Source organism: Protopterus annectens, chromosome 11.part0, assembly GCF_019279795.1.
Source record: "Protopterus annectens isolate FY-2018-M chromosome 11.part0, PAN1.0, whole genome shotgun sequence".
In the NCBI taxonomy this organism is placed as follows: Eukaryota; Metazoa; Chordata; order Ceratodontiformes; family Protopteridae; genus Protopterus; species Protopterus annectens.
Genome location: NC_056745.1, coordinates 294,598,984 through 294,609,359, shown reverse-complemented (window position 1 = coordinate 294,609,359; position 10,376 = coordinate 294,598,984).

The window sequence follows — 10,376 nt, the reverse complement described above, 5'->3', positions numbered from 1 at the left end:
TGGGCCCCAGCATGTCTGGGTCCCAACCTAGGTCCTCCTCATCTACTGGTCCTGCACCACCTTTGGGTGGAACTGCCTCATGGGATAGGGCCCACCCCACCCCCCCCTGGGAGCAGGTGCGGACAGGACACCATCACCCATAGTCAGATCTGGGGTTTAGTGCATAGCGAGCTCTGAAAGGAGTATGGAGATCAGCTACGCCAGCTTGAGGGCCATGAGGCACATCTTGAGGGTCAGTCTACCTTTCCTGTGCAGCCCCCAGTACAGCCACCTTTGGGGCCGTGAAGGTGCAGTGGTGACTGCCCATGGGTGGGGACCTCAGTCCCATTGTATCCATTTGGGGTCTCGTGGGCATCCAATTTCCAGCCACCCTCCCCATCAAAGCTGTTTATCCCCCACATGTGTCTGCTATCTTGCCTGTCATGTCTGTCTTCCTACCCAACTTACCTCTCCAATTATACCTACTATCTTTTCCCAACATCCCATTCTCACCTTAAAAAAAGGGGCAATCTGTTCCCAAAACAAATTACGCCCCATACATATCTCTCCATTTTGCACACATGTCCACTTGACACATGTAATCCAGTCCAATTGGCTTGACAACACATTACTGTTGTCCACACCCCTGTCTCAGTGGTTTAAGTGTCCAAATTTACCTCCAAATTTTGTAGACGTGTACAGCTGTTGTTGTAGAAAAAATGGGCAGCTTTGGCCCTTCCCTAGTCCCGTCCTGCACATCCTTAGCTATCTCTCATATTGTTTTTCCCTCTGCAGGACCCTTTTTTCACCACTGTCCTGTCACCCCTTTTTTTCTTTTCTTTTAAAGAAATTAGCTCGGGGATAAGCGGGAGTAAGTGGCAGTAAGCAGCAGTAAGCAAGTTTGCACAACGCTAAGCAATGCCTACACAGTTTAAGCATCTGTACAGTTAACTGTGTGTTGGCATCGCTTACCATCATACAAACCCATGCAAACCCCTTACAACTGGTTAAAACTGCCTTAATCACCCTGTTTCCATCAGCCATTGTTCTGCCCAGAAAAAAATAATTATCCCTGAAAAGTCTCAAACCCAGGATCTTATACACACTAGTCAGAGAAATATACCACTGCACCATCTGAGCTGTAGGAAGCTCTGTTGCTTTTTCAAATATGTCATTCAGTACAGGTATTGAATAGTAGTGAAAAACACTGTGGAATCAGTCATGTTTCTATATATATAAATATACACATATAAGATGTATGGTGAGATAAATATGAGAAAGTATATATAACTATTTATAGAGATATACATATAAAATGTATACATGTAAAATATATACATTATATATATATATATATATATATATATATATATATATATATATATATATCTATATATATATATATATATATATCCGTGTGTATATAAATATATATACATATAAAAAGGATATATATATATATATATGGTTCTACCTCACTTCAACGACACGCCGGAACATCGACAGGGAAATCGCGAGCCCCAGAAGATCGACAGCGCAGAAGACCGACGCGATGGGACCAAGAAGATCGACAAGCAGAAGACCGACCGACGGATGAAAGCACCGGCCGAGGATGCCGAAATGGGAAAAGGCTGTGTAAGTATGCGGTAGTGACGGACGTTAGGGTGCGAGTAAGGTAAGTGGGGATAGGGGTGGGTTAGGGAGCGGGTCAGGTAAGTGTGCGGTAGTGATTGTGTTTGGGTTAGCGGGATAAGTGAGTTAGGGTTAGGAGCGGTCAGGTAAGTGTGCGGTAGTGATTGTGTTTGGGTTAGGCGGGATAAGTGAGTTAGGGTTAGGAGCGGTCAGGTAAGTGTCGGTAGTGATTGTGTTTGGGTTAGCGGATAAGTGAGTTAGGTTAGGGAGCCGGTCAGGTAAGTGTCTTGTAGTGACGGACCTTAGGGTTAGGGTTTGGGTCAGGGTTGTAGGTAGTTGTGTATGTGTGGTTTAGTGTGGGTTTGTAGGGATTTTGGTGTGCTTGTGTTGTGTATGTGGTTTTGGACGGGAATGTGTTTTGGTTGTTGATTGTGGTGTGTGAAGTGTATGAGGTTTCGTGTTTGTGTACCGTCGGTTATTTCGTTGTCGGGCATGTGGGATTTTGTGTTTTTGTACTGTCGGTTATGTGGTGTCGGTGATTGCGTTGTCGGTGTTGTGGTGTTTCGTTTATGTGAGGTAGAACCATATATATATATATATATATATATATGCAAAAAAATAAATATATATATATATATATATATATATATATATATATATTTTTTTTTTTTTTTAGTGGAGTCATACCTAAGCACCATACCTCTCAAACTCTTACTACAAGATTTCCAGCCAATGGCTGTGAAAATGGGGGGACAACGGACCAAAACTAGGGACATAATGTAAATATTGCTCTTATAAATGTGGAATGTTGCTAGAGTAACAGGATAAGTTTCAGCATACATGTTTTGAAGGATGTGAGTTCAGAAAATTAAATGTATGTCAACACTTACTGTCAAGAACCCTGACATCATCACACTGATGTACCAGAGAAATGCATTTAAGGAATGTGTGGAACAGACCAGAAATATGAGCAATAAACCTGAACATTCTGACACAATCTGGCCAGTTGGGAGGTATGCTCAGAACACCTTGGTGCAACGATTCTGGACCAAGCCTGACAAAGTGGAGGGTGGAAGCCATGGAAGTAGGTACATATCTCAAATACTGGAGCAGATAAGCTGACACAGTTGCTGCAGTAACACCCTCCTTTCTGTTCTAACATATATTGACAGATATAGCACAAGTCCAAAACCAATTACTTCCCACTAGTTATTGACTTAAATCCTCACGTCATCCCACTGATGTGTTAAAAATACACAACATGTATGGGGCCAGGCAGCAGTACATCCCACAAATATCTGGACATAACATCACAGTGGGGAAACTACACTGAGCTGCTAGGCATGTCACCAAGCACTGTCTAAACTACAGTCAGACTGACACAACAATAACCCAAATTTGCTATGGGGAATTACACATGCATTTGTAAAGGTATCAGGCACTACAGGGATGTAACAGCACTAAAAGACAGACACCAGTGTGAAAGTGCATACACACAACCAAGTCCACCACAGTCACAGCCACATACTGGTAAGCCAAATGAACAGTAGAGTATAAGAATTGTGTGAACAAAACCATCAGCATGTTTGCCACTCACACACTATCCCTGCATATACTGGCCCAAATCACAGTGTAGTATGATGCCTGACCATGGTACGGGACATCCCTCAGTCCTCCCCTACAAACATATACAGTTGCTAGAGCACCAAAAACTGGGGCAGCATGGAAAGTCAGACAGAAAAGGAACTATAACACTTACATCTACCCCCCTCCCTACACAGGCCAAATAACATAATCACAATACACTGCTACACAATCCTGACAGTCTGTCAACAATCGGCAGAAATACACAGACCTTCCAACTGTACAGAGTCCCACAGAATATCCAGGCTTTGTCCTCATATATAAGGCATCTTACACATATCATGGGTGCAGTGTATGCAAGGTGAATGGCCACACCTACTAACACCACTCATGTATCCCAGAGGTTATATTAGTAGTAACAGTAACTGGAAAGGGTTGCACTGCATGACATTGAAGGTCTGTCCAGAGTGTGTATGTTATTGTCTGACTGTGTGTCATGAATGTACCCAGTTGGCTAATGTGAGGTCTGTGTAATGCCTTTGAGACACCTCACGTGGGTGTGTGTGTGTGTGTGTGTGTGTGTGTGTGTGTGTGTGTGTGTGTGTGTGTGTGTGTGTGTGTGTATAATTTACATATGTTGTTTTTTCCTAACAGGTGGACATGGTGGCCAATGTCTCTCCCATGTCATTGTCTCTGCAGACTCTGACCATGATGATATTAATGTTGAGGCACAAGTGGGGATGTCAGGGGTTGAATCTGTGCCATCTGTTGACATCCCACTATTTTCAACCCTATCCCCATACACAGTCACAATGCCCACACATTCCCAGTCAACAGTGGCCACAGATAATGGACACTTAGTGAGTGGTGGCATGGAATAGGCTACTGTGGTGACTATGACAAGTGAGGGTGCAGGCACTAGCCACAGCCAGAGTGCTGGCAAGGTCCCACACAAGCAGATGGGCAGGGGTGCTCGGAGGAGGATTGCAGCCCATCATGCCCCTATTGCAAGTGCCACGGCAGCAGTCACCAGATGCATGTTTCAGGCCATCATGGAGGCACAGGCACATAATGAATGTAACAGCAGACATATATGCAGGGTTGTGGATGAACACATCCCTTGTGTCCTTGCCAATATTTGTAAACTCACTGCAAACATCTGTGAGCGTACTGAGGTCATGGATAGATGGTGGGGGGAGACCTTGGCACTCCTCGACTGTGGAATAGCTGTGCTTGAGCATTTGGTGGATGATAGCCAGCAGCCACGTTGGTGGGTGGCAGCACCGCGATCAGCTGAGGGTCTGTGTCGCCATGCACCATCATGTTCCTGTACTGGCAGTACCACCAGCATTACAAAAGGGGGTGTGCTATTCATGCCACGATTCAGCAGGCCACGGGCACCTGGTCCTGGCCGGTCCCAACAGAGACACGGATCCAGCAGGCAGCAGTCACCATCGGGGAGTAGTACTGCATCTGGACTTGGCCCTGGTGGTGCTGGTTATACCACTGGCAGGCCCAGTTCCTGTGTCCATGGCCAGAGATGGTGAACTGTGCAACCTGTCATGTACGTCCCACAGCTGTCCAAAATACCCCTGTGTAGGGCGCCCACATGGCATGACTGTGTGCATGCAAACACACACACATCACCATCAGACAAGTTAGCTCCACACACACACACATACACACACACACACACACACACACACACACACACACACACACACACACACACAGTGATGCACAGGGTGACTTTAGTAGAGTGTAGCTATTTAATGCTGTGTAAGGTGCTGCCATCTGGCATTTGTAATGCGTACACATCAGAGTGTGTGTATGTACATTTTCAGCCATGATGCATTATTGGTGTTAGTAACACTAAGTGAATGTGTTCTCACATGTATTCTGTTTGTGTTCCAGGTGTCTGTGTGTCAGCAGGCTGTGGCCCTGCAGACATCACCAATGAGGGGTGTGGCAGTGTTGTAACACATCCACCATGTCATAACCGAGGTTCAGTTGTATCTGCACACATTTCCCAGGTTTGTGTAGCAGTTCTTGCATGTGCCTTACAGCTTATAGGCCTGAGGGATTGTATATAAGTCTATGGCGGTTGACATCAGCTCTTGTAGCGTGGACAATGTTAAGTGTGGTGGGTGGAATACACCTCAGATTGCTAAAACCCTCAACCTCAGAGGATATTGTGTTGACCAAACACAAAGAGGATACTGTTCACACACACACACACACACACACACACACACACACACACACACACATACAGGATCACAGTTGTTTGGAACCCCTACCCATCAAGTTGTGGTACCACACTTTTATGCAGTTATTGCAGGTGGCACAGGGCTACTAGACTAGTGTGATGAATGTTACAAGGTACCGGTAAGGTGAATAACATCACATGGCCTTGTGAGGTATGGCAATGGTGGGTGTACTGGGTGTAAGAGTACTCATAATAGTGTCACATACAGGTCTACATACTCACAACCACTGCTATACACACACACACACACACACACACACACACACACACACACACACACACACACACACACACACACACACACACACATATTTGCCAGTACTGACATTAGCAGACATAAATGCACAGAGGATACTGTTCGCGCACACACACACACACACACACACACACACACACACACACATACACGCACATACAGGATCACAGTTGTTTGGAACCCCTACCCATCAAGTTGTGGTACCACACTATTGTGCAGTTATTGCAGGTGGCACAGGACTACTAGTGTGATGAGTGTTACAAGGTATCGGTAAGGTGAATAACATCACATGGCATTGTGAGGTATGGCAATGGTGGGTGTACTGGGTGTAAGAGTACTCATAATAGTGTCACATACAAGTCTACACACTCACAACCACTGCTATACACACACACACACACACACACACACACACACATTTGCCAGTACTGACATTAGCAGACATAAACGCACAGAGGATACTGTTCGCACACACACACACACACACACACACACACACACACACACACACACACACACACACACACACACACACACACACACACACACACACACGCACACACACACACACACACACACACACACACACATACACACACACATACACACACACACACACACACACACACACACACACACACACACACACACACACACACACACACAGACACACACACACACACACATTTGCCAGTACTGACATTAGCAGACCAAGCTATCGTGTTATTCAAACCATACTATTCCATACTATTGCACAGGGCTTATAGGGCTGAAGAGTGCCTACAGATAACACTACAGTTGATGTGAACAGCGGACCTCATGCAGTAGACCTAGGAATGTGCACTTTGAATACCATGGCATAAAATATGAAACCATGCCTATCCAATGGATGTCGTTCTCACACAAACACGAGATACTCTTCTGTCACACACCTTTGCCAGGACTGAGATTAGAACCCCTACCTATCTATTTATTGTTACTACATTGTTATGCATTTATCCCACATGCCATGGAGGTTATAGGGTGACACTTGTCCAAACGTACTTCTAAGGTGAGGGACATCACCAGGCCTTGCAAATTATGACAATGGGTGATGTATGGGGTGAGAGAGGCCACAAAATACTGTAACCTACATATATACACACTTACACACAATAATACACATACACACACATTTGCCAGGACTCATATTAGAGCCCCTAGCTATGTAGTTATTGGTATTACAGTGTTATGCAGTTACCACACATACACCAAAGAGCTTATAGGTTGGGGAGTGCCCCAAGGTACCTGTATAGTGAATAACATCTACAGCACTTATAAGGTATGGCAATGTTAGTTGTACTGGATGAGACGGGCCACCAACTACTTTCACCCACATCTTTACACACTCACAAACACTTTATACACACTAATGCACACACACACACACACACACACACACACACACATACACACACACACACACACTTGACAGTATTGAGATCCTAAGTTTCAAAGATTCATAGGTGTGTACTTGGCAAATGGCCACGGATGATTTACAAGGCTAGCCCATGAGAATACACTGGTATCATGCCACCTGACGACAATACCCAATACACTGTCTACTGAGTATAGTCAGAGTGATCCCCAGGGTGGGTATTCTATTCCCCATCCATTCCTCTGGATTTCTCTTGAAGTGGGACAGTAATGTGCTCTGCTTGACATGTATGTGACATCTATTCCATAGCGTGGCCAGTCTCTGGGTTGTGAACCTGTCCCTGCAGCATGTCTTGTTGATTGTGAGGATGTGGTTGAGGTATCAGGGGCATGTTGTGTGGACAGTCTGGTTTCTTCGGATGTAGCATTCCTGACAGGGTTGGGTCAGACATGGCTGTGTATGTCAGGAAGAGATCGCACCTAAGTAGCCAATATTAGACAGAGATTCATTAGAGTTGTTGGACTCTGTCCATATGGGGCAAGTGTGTAGTACCTAAAATCCTTTTTGTGAGGTAAGTTTGCAGCCTCTCCTGTTGTTGCAGGCATCCAGTGAGGTACATGTCAAATGGGCCATAGCACACATTGATTTGCCTGCTGAGGGGAGAGTACAGAGAAACACTGTCCTTTTACTTCCCTGATTCAACACCCTTAGTCAGTAGAAGTGACACATGGAAAGACTTTTGGAAGACAGTGGCATTGTGGTGGTCAACAGAGAGCTCACTGTCAACCTGTGTTCCCAGTTCCCTTATACCAACATCAGTGTACAGTGGACTACCATCAATGTATTACTTTATGGGAACCGTGTCATACCCAAAGGGGATGGTGGCACATCATCTGGCATTGAGCGTATGTCCAGGTTTCTGACAACAGTCATATGTCTCAGAGAGGCCTTTGTGAAGGATGTCAACCTCATGTTGCGGGGTAATAATAGCACCCACCTTGTAGTCATCTGCAAACATTGCCAGCCAGGGCACCTTTGTATTGGTCTGGTCCTCAGAAGTGTGGATCCCAAACATGAGGGCACCTTTGTATTGGTCTGGTCCTCAGAAGTGTGGATCCCAAACATGAGGGTACCCAGGTCCACAACCTGTGGGACTTCACTCGTGACTGTACAGCAGTCTGACATGGAGTCTACTGCTTTCACATTGTGGGTTCTATCTGTGAGCCAGTTTACAGGCCACCTACTGATGTAGGTGTGGGTGCTTACCTGACTGTGTTTGTGTATGATTCCTGGGTGGAGAGTGATATTGAAGGATTAGATGGGCTGCCTATCTTTTTATCTGTTACATACTGCCACATAGTTATTGCACATGGCACAATGCTTATAGGGTTGCAGAGTGTCTACAGGTCCCTCTACAGTGGCTGACAACTGTGGGACTTATAATGTGGACAATGGGGCATGTACTGGGTGGGGAACAGCAAAAAGTAGCAAAACCCACCCCCAATGGATATGCTTCTCAACTAAACACAACTTCCCCCAAAGACAGGATACTGTTTTTGCACATACACACACACACACACACACACACACACACACACACACACACACACACACACACACACACACACACACACACACACACACACACACACATATACACACACACTTGCCAGAACTGAGATTAAAACCCCTATCTATCTATATATTGCTACTTCAGTGTTACACATTTATCACATGCACCATGGAGCTTACAAGGTGAAGGTTGTCCAAAGGTACTTCTAAGGTGAAGAACATCACCAGCCCTTGTAAAATATGGTAATGGGTAATGTACTGGGTGAGAGATGCCACAAAATACTTTAAACTACGCATATGCACTCTTACACACATATTTACCAGAACTGGGATTAGAACTCCTACCTAACTAGTTACTTATAACTATAGCATTATGCAGTTATTGCATATGCCACAGAGCTTATAGGGTTGAGGCCTGACAAAAAGGACATCTAAGGTGACTGATATCTGCAGGACTGCTAAAGTAGGGCAATGGGGAGTGCACTGGGTTTGAATTGACCCAAAATCTTTAACTTATAAACACACACAGACACACTTTTATATTTGCCAGAACTGAGATTAGAACTCCTACCTAACTAGTTATTTCTACTATAGTGTTACGCAGTTATCACACATGCCACAGAGCTTATAGGACTGAGGCCTGATGAAAGGGACTTCTAAGGTGACTGATATCTGCAGGACTGCTAAACTAGGGCAATGGGGAGTGCACTGTGTTTGAATGAGCACAAAATCTGTAACTTATTAACACACACAAACATTTCTATTTGCCAGAACTGATATTAGAATTCCTACCTAAGTAGGTATTTGTACTATAGTGTTACACAGTTATTGCATGCGCCTTAGAGCTTGTAGGGCTGAGGCCTGATGAAAGGGACTTCTATGGTGACAGACATCTTCAAGACTGCTGAAGTAGTGCAATATGAAGTGCACTGGGTGGGAAACGGGCATGAATTCCTAGATCCTACTAACAGTTCTCCAAGTGTATGAGCATGCCCAGTGTGACCTTCTACAGTAAATGTGGGACCCCATTCCAGGGATTTTTGTACTCCAATCTGGTTTGTTTTGTACTAAAGCCATACCTCTCAACCTGTTAGTGCAGGATATCTGGAGACAGACTATCAAAATGGGGAGACCATACGGTGATTGTGACTATTTCTCTTAGTAATTTATGGGTTGCTAAGGTTACAGGGTTTGCTTTAGCAGACATCTAACATATATGATGTTTGACAATGTCATGTATTGTTTCAGTACCTCATGTCATACCTCCTCAGATCATCACAGTGATTTACCAAAGGAATACAAGCTGGATGATTCACACACTAATATTATGGGCTAAATGTTAACTTAGAAATAATGAACACCAAAACCAAGTAAAAATATGAAAAGGATCACCAAAGGAACACTGCAGCACTAAATCCAGAAAATGTATTGAAAAAAGTTAAGCGCTTTCATCAAAATCACAAGACTTCATCAGAACAAGAACATACAAAAAATGCCATATTTAAATATTCAAGGAAGTCATCATCGGGCCCCCCTCGAAGACCCAGGTCTACTTGTTCAAGTACAAACTATTTAAAATAATGTGTCAGGTGTACCTTTATATGCTTAAATAAAGCATTGGTTTCTTTATTTTTTAGTATATCATAGTTGTGTTTATGTATTCTTTG